Raw genomic sequence first — 13,960 nt, 5'->3', positions numbered from 1 at the left:
GTGAAGGACCTCTATAAAGAAAACTATGAAATCCTCAGAAAGGAAATAGCAGAGGATATTAACAAATGGAAGAACATACCATGCTCATGGATGGGAAGAATCAACATTGTTAAAATGTCTATACTTCCCAAAGCAATCTACCTATTCAATGCCATTCCTATCAAAATACCAACATCGTACTTGCAAGATTTGGAGAAAATTATTCTGCGTTTTGTGTGGAACCGGAATTTATAGCTTTCATATGAAAGCTATAACCGAGTTATAGCCCAAGAATATGGGGAAAGGGGAGAGGGAGTGTCAGGGAGGGTGGAGGATGGGTGGAGGGAGGGTAATTGGCCAGATTACACCTCCGGTGCATCTTACAAGGGTACATGTGAAATTTACTAAATGTAGAATATAAATGTCTTAACTGAATAACTAAGAAAATGCCGAGAAGGCTATGTTAACTAGTCTGATGAAAATATTTCAAATCGTATATAAAATCAGAATGTTGTACCCCATGATTGCATTGATGTACACAGCTATGATTTAATAATAAAAAAAAAAGACACACAGGTAACGGATATAAAAATGTGCCAGACTTTTATTTTATTTTATTTTATCTTATTTTATTGAATGTGTCCACACTGACCTAATAGAAACAATAGTGGAAACTTTCTACTGTCATAATTCAAACTTTTTGGTTTTCTTAACATCTGTTGGAAACAAAGTTGCTGAGGAAGGTAATCACTTCACACGCACCTTCCAGTAAACAGGACCCTGCCTGGTATAGTTTCCACTTTCCATTTACTTTAAAAGCATTTAGAGCTCCATCTTCCTTTAAATTCCCATTACATTTAAAAACACTGAGCCAATATTTATTATTCCTTCAATAGCATAAGTTGAAAATAAAACACTGAATTTATGGCTATTTAAAAATTTAGGAGCAATGGAAGATCCTTCCTCGCCATATACTGGTGTATATTCTTTGAAGTAAGAACACTTCTGTAAATTCCTTTTTACATACAATCCTCAACTTCTATGCCTTCCCTGAATGTGTCTGAAACCTTTTAAGGCACTTCAAATCCAACATTCAAGGAGAAAATGCTTATTTTTTTAAATTGAGCAAAATGTAAATATAACTTAAGAATATCTCAAAATTCGATTTAAGTATAAATGCTTCAGATCTGAAAACTAGAAAAAAAAAATCACAAAGCACCGATTGGCTGCGCGCACTTGCCCATGTTTAAAACACTGTTCCGTGGAATTCCTTGCGTCTTCCTTTCAGCCGAGACCCCAAGGCGCACGAAGCAAAGCGAGGTTAGCAGGTGTTTCTATGTGGAGAAGCGAAGCGCGCCACTGCCCAGGGGTGCCGGGCACAGTGGTCTGTCCAGCCCGTTCTCATGGCAGTAGCTGGTCAGCCGCTGGTGTGGACAGAAGCCCTGAGACAGACAGATGGAGAAAGTGATTTGAGAGAAGGGGATTCATTCCCGGTTTATCCCAAGTCTGCTGGGGTCTTGATTATTTGTAACCTAAGCAGTGTGTGATGGGACGAGTAGGGGATGGCAGGCACGGAGCTGCCTGGGATGTAGAAACAGGGAGGGGACATCTGAGGGAGCTGCTGCGCGTCCTGCACCTCGTGAGACCAGGTGCACCTGTCCCCGTGGGGCAGGTGGGTGCTGCGAGCAGCGTGTGCTCAGGACCCGTGTAGTCTGGATTCGGATCAGGCTGGTCCACACAGACGGGGGTCACCAGCAGGAATAGTTGGCATTCACCACTAGCCCAGCATTTGAGCAGGTTTGTACAAAGTCACTATGTAATTGGAATTCCCAGGAGCCCAGTGCAATGTGAGATGCCTTACAACAAGGGCAATAGGTAACACACCACAAATTCAGACAACACAGTAGTTCAGACGGGAGACTGCCTCTCTGCCTAACCCTAATTCCTGTCCCCACAGGTGAGGAAAACAGACCAGGTAAGCGTGATGTGAGGGACACGCACAGATTTTGAAAGAACAAGCTGATTAGATGAGGAAAACAATGAGTCTACATAGGGCAGGCTCCCACACGGGTGGGGAATGGAGGACTTGAGTCACTTATTTACTCAATTAATAATTCCTGGAGTTTCGGGTGCTAGGGATATAATAGGGTGCAAAAATAACCCAATTTACAGGCTGTGTGACTACACTACAGATGACAGGGACACAGAGGGGCATGGAGTGGGCTCATCTATACAGAATGAACTGCGTAAATGCAGTGTCTCCTGACACACAAAACATGCATCATTTCTAATATTCCCTACCCTATCATTTATTTGATTCATAACACATAATTTCGGTTCTTCAAAAGTGTTTGTAAACTTCTGTAACTAAGGACAGAAAGGTTATTTTTTAGCAAATTTTTTTTTTAATCCCAAAAGCTATCTTTTTGCTCTCTAATAAATCTCACCTCAATGAGAGAATGCTTCAAGGAAATTGGAAATTACAGGTGTTAACACTGCCCTCCCTTATTACAGGCTTGTGCTTGACAGGAAAAGTAAAGTATTCAAATACAAAGAAACAAAGGTAAAATGACTGTTTCATCCCAATAAAACCAATCTCAAAGACAAGAAGATAGCAGAAAACACTATCAAAATCTGTGCAGCTCTTTCATTAAGACCGTCAGATACATTTTCACTGAGAGGGAGATTTCTTTTCAGTTTTGTTTTTGTGGTGGAGTATGTTTCCTCTTTTTGTTTCCTGGTCATCTCCTTGCATTTAAAACTGAACCTAACCAGAGATCTACATTTTTGTATTAAGTGTGAGCATTGCACTTAGAGATTGCAGACATTAGAATAAACTTCCACATGGAAATACAGGTAATTCATGCGTTGTGGGGTGTGCACTATCTCGCAGGCACTATCCACACTGCACACATCCAAGGTGGGTATAGTGGTTCATTATTGTTAAAATGCTAAACGAGAAAGCTCTTTCCCTACAAAGCAATCTGTACCCAGACAAAATGTTTGTGACTGAGTGTGCCTTGATGGACAGAACAAGGTGACATAATTCCTTTTAGTTTCACTTTCAGAAAAACTAGGGACAGGTGATTTATGCAGCTAGGGGGCCCTGAGTATTAGGAACTGTCCTGAATTGACCCTGCCATTCACAGTGAAAGAACATGCAACCACCACCACCACCCCAGCCCCCAAACCACTGGTGAGAGCTTGTGATAGGTGGGTGACCTGCAGCAGGTGTTCCAGGGAGAACCTGCATGGCCAATAAATAGTAAGAGCTTTTCTCATGATTCTAGCCATCCAAAATTATATTTCTGAAAGGGCATGATGTAGCGTTTTTAATGCATGTTTTTAATTTATTTTTTCATGACAGATGTGTGTGTGTATGTGTGCACATGGCTGCCTCTTGTGGTATGTGTAAACAAATGATTTCATTACAGGTTTCTCTGATCTCTTAGTTTCAAGGAACCTGAAAAATGATACACATATAGACCATGTCCCTTAAGGTCGGATTAGTGCTGGATAATGACATTTGTACATTAAAGATTTTTTTAGGAACTATTTTAAGTGAGTGATGCAGTGGAGCACTGAGGATGTTTGGGTCAGTGACACTGTCACGTAGAACACTATACTGCTGGATGTGGGTCATTATGTATTTGTCTAAACCCACAGGATATACAACATCAAGAGTTAGCCCTAATGTAAACGTTGCACTTGGAGAAATACAGATGTGCCAATGTGAGTCTACAACAAATGTACCACTGTGGTAAGGGTGCTGATAGTGGGGGAGGCAGTCTGCAGGTGAGGTAGAAAATACATGGTAAATTTCTGTAATTTCTCCCCAGTGTTGCTGTGTTTTAACTAAAAATTGCTCTAAAAATATTGTCTATTAATAAAAATTGCTTTTACCATGTTTTTCTATTGCCTAATTTTGGGAGTTTAGAACAACTGCCCAGGTGCATAAAAACACAAATAATTCTCAAGCACACATTGATTATAGTAGGTTGTTTGCAAAGATGACTACGGCAATTCACTCCAGCCCCCTGTATACAGATTTTTGCAACAGGATTTAGCCATTTCTGCCACCAAGAAATCAAGAAATGGGCTCTCATTGCCCATGATTAAAACCTGATCTCATGACTTGTTTTGACCAATAGGATACAGCAGAAATGACACTTCGGTACTATTGAACCTTGGCCTTACTCAATGTTGATAAATCTTCATATGTTAATTAGCCATAAAACCCTATTTATTTCCATAGTTCAAACAGTCCCCTTGAAGCAATACATAATTTTGGAAACAGACTTTTATATGCTTATGGAATTAGCAACTTCTCAAATTAAGAGAGCATTTTTCTACTTAGGTATGTTGTTTTTCCGTTGAAATGCAATATAATAAATTTAAGTAACAAAAAAATCAATAATTAATTGCCAATAGTGCTCCTTTCTTCCAGATCTTCCTGAATTTCTACTTTTCATGATTTAATTTTCTTCCTGGATTAATAGTTAAATATATTTTTCAATTATCATTTGGGACTTTTTTTCAAAAACCTAGCTTTGTTTTCTTTTTCAGGAATTTGCATGTCATCCTCGTGCAAGGGCCATGCTAATCTTCTCTGTATCCTTCCAATTTCATTATATGTGCTGCCAAAGTGAGCACTGTTTTCTTTTCCATACTTGAGTTAAAAATAAAATTTTCTGGACATTTTGTCTTTTCAAAAGACTTCTTCATTTAAGCCTGACTTTAATAACCCAGGGAACGAAAGAAACCGCAGTGAAAAAAACTGATTTTAAAAAACATTGCAGTTTTTTTTTTTTATTAGTATTAGATCATAGCTGTGTACATTAATGCGATCATGGGGCACCATGCACTGGTTTTATAAAAACAGTTTGGCATGTTTACATGGATGGAGCTGGAACATGTTCTTCTTGGTAAAGTATCTCAAGAATGGAAGAAAAGGTATCCAATGTACTCAGCCCTACTATGAAACATTGCAGTTTTTCAGTGCCAACATCTTCTAATGCATTTTGAATTATCAGAGAAATAGTATTTATCTGCTATCTTAACAGTCATAATTAGAACACTGTGTAAGCATTATACTTCCGTTACTTTAGTTCAAGAGATACATTTAGGATTTTTTTAATTTTTTAATATTTTCATAATCCTCTACATTGCTATAATTATTTAATTACTTGTTACCCTTCCCTGCATTACTAGTGTGTTATGATTTGGCTAATGGTCTGGTCCTTGTATCCACTTTTACACACATCATTTATTTTGCAAGAACACCACTCCAGCATTCAGGCTTTGCTTAAACACAGGGAAGTACCTGTGTTGCTTTACTCCCTCAGTCTGCTGAAGTGGCCCACCATCCCAGGATGTTAATTGACATAAGAAAACACTATGTCAGTGTGAAAATATTATCAGCTCTGAATTTAGAAAGTCACAAAACTAATTTGAATCTAGGTTTTGACATCAACTAAGTCTATTGACTTATGACATAATGAAGCACATAACTTTGTTTTTCTTTTTTTATTATTAAATCATAGCTGTGTACACTAATGTGATCATGGGGCACCATACACTGGTTTATAAGTTATGGAAGCACATATGTAATCTATGGTTTCCACATCTGTCAGACTAGCCTTGATTGTTAACTCTGAGGATTCCTGAAAATACACATGAATTACCTGCACCCGATACATAGTACCATTTCTTTATGACACTACTCCAGCTCCAGGGGCAGCAGCCACCCCTCCAAGTCATGCCTCGCTTCATCCGTGGAATTTATGAGGTCGGCCCAGCGAGCATCGCTCCTGCCTGGTAATGTCTGTCATGTGTGATACCCTTTTCAATTTGTCAACATCTCACAAAAGTACCCAAATGAATGATGAATGAACTCATGGTGCTGATTCGAAGAAAAAGAGCCACAAATCAAGCAATCAGCCTCCCATCTGCTTTCTCACAGTTGCTGCTATCTCAGGAGAGAAATCTCAATGAAGGCTGGAATCAGCAATTGACAAAGACGTATTCTCAAATGGCACTTTTCTCCTTAACCATGTTTAAATATTAAGTGTTTCTAAAATAGTAAAGGTGAGTTGAGCCAAAACTATCCCAGAAACTGTCACAAAGATGCCCTGGAAAGCAACACAGCCATGAAAATGAGTGATAAAGATGACAATTACAGAGAATCCACATATACCTATTCACAGGAGTGAATTTAAATAGTAGTAACTATAAGTTGAAAGTCTTAATGCCTTTCGGTATAAAAGCTGACTAAAAATAATACCACAATTAGATTCAGGTAGTGAAGAGAAATGAGAGCTGATAAAGAGATTGTGAGTTTGCTAATTTTCTATTTAAAAACTGTGGGTATGAATAATTCCAGTTTTAACTTAAGAAAAAGTTGGAAAAGCCAATTAATTGGGCTTTTTAGTGATTCTCTAGAGTCACTAAAATATATTAAAGTCACTAAAAATATATTAGAATTGTTCAAACAAGCAGAAAAATTATCAAAAAATAAAAATATAAAGATAACTAAATGTTATCTCTATGTAAATATAGAGAAACTTAGTCGTACAAAACTCAAAGGCACAATGTAATTAAAGATGAAAATCTCAGCAAATATGTCTCTGGTTTCAATAAATGTAAGCATAATGCATATGATGGTTTATTTTTGATAAACACAAATATTAAATGGAAAAGAATTCAGTTTTAGATCACATATAACACTTACTTATAATTAAAATTTAACCAGAAGTTGAAAGTAAATATACAAAAATTAAAGCAAGACTCATGATAGGAGGAGGGCACTGTGTGGGCTATTCAGTTGCAGCATGGAAACAGTGATGCCACAGTGCTAACTTTGGTGGGTAGAGGGGTGAATTTTTCTGACTCCCTGTTCCCCTAGAAAAGTCCCTTCTCCAGATCTTAACTCTTAGATCTATTCACAGATTTCTGTTATCTGGCCACCTAGAGAGTGTCTGAGGTGTTGCTGGTGCTGCCTGAGCAAGTTTGACTGGAACTCTCAACCAGAGCCATTCAGGGACTATTGTTCTCCTGCCATGGCTGTCTGGGGCTGCAGGGTCACCACTTCTTTGAGTTTCTTTGAGTGGTTGTGGGAGTTGCAGCAGTGAGGAGTGGATACAGCAGGTCTGTCTGCAGATTCCCCTTTTTCAGTTATTGCTGGCAAGAGGCGTGGCTGCAGGTATTTGTGTCTTTGTCCAACAGAGACTCTACCTCCTTAGGATTGTGTAGAGGACAGTCTGACACCAAGACCAAGCCAGGCTGCACTACCTCACTGAGCCAGCCCTCGGAATCTCTGGTTGAAGCCCTAAAAGGGACCATTGCAAGGCTGTAAGGGAAAAGCCACCATGATAAGCCCCAGCTCATTGGCGAAGGGGTGGTTAGCTCCATAATCTGGGGCCTCTCTGTCCAGTATGACTCCTCAGTTTTATTTGCCAAATAGGTTAGTACAGTGTTTCCTGAAGGTCCACAATTAGATTATCTCTCAATAATTATTAAGGGACAAGCCATCATTTGAATTAAAAAACTATAATGAATACACACACACACACAAACACACACACACACATATATATATATATATTTTTTTTTTAAGCTGAAAATACTCATAAAGAGGACCCAGCAGAAGAACTCTGGCGTTACAAAAAATCAGAGCAGATCAACTCCCACAAGAGATTACAAAGGACATACAACAGAAAATATCATCCATAGAGAAGTTGCTGAAATGTCAAAAATAGAATTGAGAATATGATAGTAAATAGGATGACTGGAATAGAGGAAAACATGGAAATAAAAATCCAAGAAAGAGTTCAAAAGTTGTCTCAGGAAATCAATGAATTCAAAGACAAAGTCACCAAGGATATGGACATAATGAAAAATAATACTAGAGAGTATTAATACTAGAGCTTAAGGAATTGAAAGAGGCATTTGAAGAGCTTCAAAATGAAATACAGACCCTCAGTCATAGAGTTGAACAAGGAGAAGGAAGAATTTCAGAAAGTGAAGACAAGACTTTTGAACTATCTCAAGTATTCAAAGAGGAAGAAAAAAGGAGAAAAAAGCCAAAATATTACCTGAGAGAGTTATTGGATCATTTCAAAAGATCAAACATGGAAATTATAGGAATTACTGAAGTACAAGAGAATGGTCCTAAAGTCACAAATTCTTTACTCCAAGACATTATGGTAGAGAATTTCTGAAGCATTGTGAGAGACACAGAAATTCAGATATTAGATAGTTTCAGAACCCCAGCATGACTCAATCCTAACAAAGCATCTCCTAAACACATTGTAATGAACTTTGGCAAAGTTTTATATGAAGGAGAAAATTCTGCAAGCAGCCAGACATAAGGAAAATCTTACCTAGATAGGGTAAAATATCAGGATGACTGCAGATCTTTCAGACGAAACTTTTCACGCCAGAATAGGATGGTCGTTGACTTTTAACCTTCTTAACCAAAACAATTTTCAGCCCAGGATTCTTTATCTTGCTAAAGTGAATTTCATTTGTGATGGAGAAAGCAAATATTTTACTGAGTTCCAAATGTTGAGAAAATTTACCATAACCAGACTAGCTCTGCAGGAAGTAGTAAGATCCATTCTTCATAATGACCAACATGATGGTCTACCACCATGGACCAAAGTAAACACATCCAGAAATTAAAGAACAAAGCCTAGTTCCCACAATAGTGAAAGGAATAAAAACAAGCTCCAGAACTCTGAGAAACAAGATGACTGAAACTCTACCTTATCTATCAATTCTCTCAATAAATGTGAATGATTTGAATTTTCCTCTCAAGAGCACAGGTTGGCTGAATGGACTCAAAAGCTCAGGCCAGATAGGTCTTGTCTCCAAGAAACATAACTAACCTCAAAGGATAAAACAACACTCAGGATGAAGGGATGGAAAACAGTAATCCATGCAAATAGAAATCAGAAGAAAACAGGAGTTGCAATCTTATTTGCAGATACAATTGGATTTAAACCAACAAAAGTAAGGAAAGACAAGGATGAACACTACATGCTTGTCAGGGGAAGCACACAACATGAAGATATTTCAATAATTAGCATTTACACACTACCTGAATGCTTTTTGTCTACTAAAACAAATCCTAAATGATATGAACAATATGATATCTTCCTGCACTATAATAGTGGGAGCATTTAGTACTCCTTTGGCAGTACTAGAAAGATCCTACAAGCAAAAACTAAATGAAGAAATAATGGACTTGAACACCATCCCAGAACAAATAGACTTAACAGGCATATACAGAACATTTAATACTGACAAAATAGAATACACATTTTCCTCATCAGCACATGGATCATCCTCCAAAAGTGATCATATCTTAGGACACAAGTCTAACTTCAACCAATTGAAAAGAATATAAATTATTCCTTGTATCTTCTCAGACCATCATGGAATAAAAGTTGAACTCAACAGCAACAGAGATCTTCATACTCAATGAAAGTCATTGAAACTAAATAACCTTACACTGAATGACAGCTGATTAAAAGGTGAGATAAAAAAAGAAAATAATTAGATTTCTGGAATAAAACTATAATGAAGCCAAAAACTATCAAAACCTGTGGAATATGGCAAAGGCAGTGCTAAAAGCAAAATTCATAGCATTAGGTACTTTCAACAAGAAAACAGAAAAAGCAAATCAATAACCTAATGAACCATCTCAAGCAAGTGGAAAAGGAAGAATAATCCAACTTCAAACACAGCAGAAGGAAAGAAATAACCAAAATTTGAGCAGAATTAAATGCAATTGATAATAAAAGAATCATTTAGATGATCGGGGGAGGGGGGAGGAAATTTGTTTCTTTGAAAAGATTAATAATTGATAAACCTTTGACCAGACTAACCAGAAACAGAAAAGTAAGATCTCTAATAACTTCAATCATAAATGATAAAGGGAAAAACAAACAACACATACCACACAAATACAAAAAATTCTCAATGACTGCTACCAAAAACTATTCCAAGAAATATGAAAATGTTGAGGAAATGGACTAGAAGCACGCCAGAAAATCCCTGGACCAGATAGTTGCACACCAGAAGTCTATCGAACCTTAAAAGTTGAACTAGTTCCTACACTTCATAATCTATTCCAAAATATAGAGAAGAAAGGAATCCTTCCCAATTCACATTCAATGAAGCAAATACTCAAACCAGGAAAGAAACAAAGAAAGAAAGAAAACTAAAGACTGATATCATTAATGAATATCAATGCAAAAATATTCAATAAGAACTTAGCAAGCAGAATACACATTAAAATAGTTATACATCGTGATCAAGTGGGTTTTATCCCAGAAACTTAAGGGTGGTTCAAATCCATAAGTTCATAACTATAATTCACCACAAAAATAAAATAAAAAACAAAAACCATATGATTTTCTCAATTGATGCAGAAAAGATTTCTGATAATATCTAGCATCCTTTCTTGATAAGAACACTTAAGAAAATAGGCCTAAGTTGGACATTTCTTAAACTGACAGAGGCCGTCTACAACAAACCAACAAACAATATCATATTGATAGAAGTAAAAGTGAAAGCATTTTCATTCAGATCTGGAACTAGACAAGAGTGCCCATTGTCTCCATTGCTATTCAACATAGTGCCCGTAGTCCTAGCCAATTGAATCAGACAAGAGAAGGAGATCAAAGGTATTCAAGTGGGCACAGAGGAGGTCAAACTCTCGCTCTTTGTGGAAGACATGATCTTATATGTGGAAAACCCCAGGGACTCAAATACAAAGCTTTTAGAAGTGATCAAGGACTATAGCAGCTTCTCAGGATACAAAATCAATGCTCACAAATCAGTAGCCTTTACATATGCCAATAACAGTCAAGCCAACAATAAAATCAAAGATTCTATGCCTTTCATAGTAGCTCCAAAGAAGATGAAATACCTGAGAATATATCTAAAAAAGGATGTGGAAGATCTCTATAAAGAGAACTATGAAACCCTTAGAAGAGAAATAGAGGAAGATGTTAACAAATGGAATAACATACCATGCTTGTGGCTGGAAAGTATCAACATTGGTAAAATGTTCATACTACCTAAAGCAATCTACAGATTTAATGCAATCCCCATAAAAGTATCAATGTCATAGTTTGAGGAACTTGAAAAAATAGTACTTTGTTTCATATGGAACAAGAAAAAAAAATAACCAATAAAATTATTATAAATAATATCAAATCTGGAGGCAACACATTATCAGACTTCAGATTATACTACAAATCTATAGTGATCAAAACAGCATGGTACTGATACAAAAATGGATACAAAGATTTATGGAATAGCATAGAGAACTTAGAGATGAACCCAGCGACATTTGATCTTTGATAAGCCTAATGAAGGCATACCCTGGGGGAAAAAAAAATAAATCCCTATTTAACAAATGGTGCTGGAAGAACTGGTTTAACCACATGCAGAAGATTGAAACTGGACTCACACCTCTCACCACTGACAAAAATGATTCTTGCTGGATAAAAGATTTAAAGGTAAGACACAAAAGAATAAAAATTCTAGAAGATAGTGCGGGGGAAATGCTTGAAATAATTGGCCTGAGAAAAGATTTTATGAGAAAGACACCACTGGCAATTGCAACAGCATCAAAAATAAATAACTGGGATTTGATCAAACTAAAAAGCTTCCACACAGCCAAGAGTACCACAGCCAAGGCAAACAGCCTTTGAAATGGGAGAAGATTTTTGCATGTTATGAATCTGACAAAGGCCTGATAATTAGAATCTAATGAGAACTGAAATTAATCAACAAGAAAAGAGCAAACAATCCCATTTCTAAGTCAGCGAGAGACTTGAACAGAAACTTCTCTGAAGATGACAGAGGAATGGGCAACAAACACATGAAAAAATGCTCATTGTCTTTAATCATCAGAGAAATGCAAATCAAAACCACTCTGACATATCGCCTAACTCCAGTGAGATTAGCCCACTCACAAAGTCCCAAATTTTCAGACGCTGGCATGGATGTGGAGAGGAGGGAACACTTTTACACTTCTGGTGGGATTGCAAACTAAGATACCTTTATGGAAAGAAGTATGAAGAATTCTCAAAGTACTAAGAGTTGAATTTCCATTTGATCCCACAATCCCATTACCACGACTACCCAGAAGAACAAAAGTCATTTTACCACAAAGACATTTACACCAGAATGTTTATTATAGCTCAATTCATAATTGCCAAGTCCTGGAAGCACCCCAAATGCCATCAACCCTCATGGACTAACAAACTGTAGCATATGTACACCATGGAATATTATTCAGCCACAAGAAAAGATGGAGACTTTACATCTTTTATGTTTTCCTGGATGGAGTTGAAATATATTCTCCTTATTAAACTATCTCAAGAATGAAAAAAAAAAAATCCGATGTACTCACTGCAAATATGAAACCAATATATAAACAATTACATGCTCATACAAATGATAAAACACAAATATGGTCAAGCATGGGGAAAAGATAAGAAGAGAAAGCGGAGGGAGTGGGCTACTGGAGGGAGGAGGGGGTTATTAGTAGGAACTCACCTAATGTGCACAATGGGAGGGTGTTCGGCACACCCCCAGGTGAAGGGCTCTTCCACATCTTGAACTTTACCTTGGAAGTGAGAACAATGTAACCTAAAAATTTATACCCTCATACTAATTAGAAAAAAAAAATAGAATCACGCATACAAATGAAAATCAAAGAAAGCTTAAAATAGTTCAAAAAGCAAAAATAGGGCATGGAGAGTATGAGAGTATCTAAACTATACCAATAATCATTTACGCACATTCGTGCAAATTACTTATATTAAGTGTTAGCCATTGAAAACGGAAAAAAATTATTTTTATTACTCATAAAATGTTACAAAACTAACTTTGTTAGGTCAAAAAGTTAGCATTTATACATTACATTTCAAATTGTATAAAATAAACGAACAAGACGTTTTGACTTAAATCTTAAAACTTTAATATTATTAAAAAGTAAAATGGTAAGTACATATATGCTTTGTAGTATTTGAATCAAAGATTTAAGTTAATTTAAAATAAAATATTTTTTAAAATCATGCTGATTCAATTCTTTCAAGAGAAAGATAATACAGACAGAAAGAAAGAATGTAAATAAATTCATTAATCAATAAATTAAAAATAAAACTGCAATCCAAATGAAATAAAACAATAAATTATTATTAACATTTGAGGCATGTATAGATACTTAGGACAGAGATAAAATGTTGAACTTATACATATAGCTAGCAAATATATCTTTGCAAAATTAAATTGGTTCCTCAAATGTATCCCTTTATTATTTTTGGTTTATTTGTTAATCAAGGATATAATGAATGGGGCAATTCAATAAATAACATGAAAAAATATAGACATAAAGAATTAAGATATACTGTGTTAAAATGCATTTAAGGATACATAGATATGTATTACAAACCTTGTGACAAAAGATATATCTCAGTAATTGAGGAATCAGAACATAGGATAACAGTAATATAATATTTAAGATAAAATAAAATCTACATATAACACGCACTATGGTGTCTAATAAAAATAGTTTCCAGAAATAAATTAATATTTTGTCTCTGAAAATCTTAAAAGGCAATGAAAATTATAAATATGACCAATTAAACTATAGGCTTCTTTGTTTAGCCACACATAGGAAGAGCATGAAAGTTATCACCCCCATCTTTACCATAAGAGAAAAAGATGAACAAATCAAAAATCAACAACCCAGGATGTATCAGAGCCCTGAAATTGCACATCAAATCAGCCCCAGAATTTGGAGAGCCAGGCTCTTCCAGAAAGACAATCAGATCTGCCTACCTAGAGGGACACCTAGGAGTCAAACTTGTCAGAACACTTCATCAGTAATTGTGATGAATTTCTATTACTGACTATGAATTAAAATGAAAGTAAGAAACTCCTAGAGACCACCGTTTTG

The 13,960-nt window shown here is 36.3% G+C and overlaps 1 non-coding gene across 1 annotated transcript; it reads right to left on the bottom strand.

Annotated features, from left to right (window-relative positions):
* Nucleotides 1-4,525: 4,525 nt before the first annotated feature.
* Nucleotides 4,526-4,632, bottom strand: LOC128560537 (U6 spliceosomal RNA). Its single transcript, XR_008373034.1, has one exon. It is a non-coding gene; the product is annotated as a U6 spliceosomal RNA (small nuclear RNA).
* Between the last annotated feature and the right edge of the window lie 9,328 nt (nt 4,633-13,960).

The sequence above is a fragment of the Nycticebus coucang genome, chromosome 11 (assembly GCF_027406575.1).
Source record: "Nycticebus coucang isolate mNycCou1 chromosome 11, mNycCou1.pri, whole genome shotgun sequence".
Classification (NCBI taxonomy): domain Eukaryota; kingdom Metazoa; phylum Chordata; class Mammalia; order Primates; family Lorisidae; genus Nycticebus; species Nycticebus coucang.
Note: the sequence above shows the minus strand (reverse complement) of the source record. Positions and strands in the feature narration are given on the sequence as shown.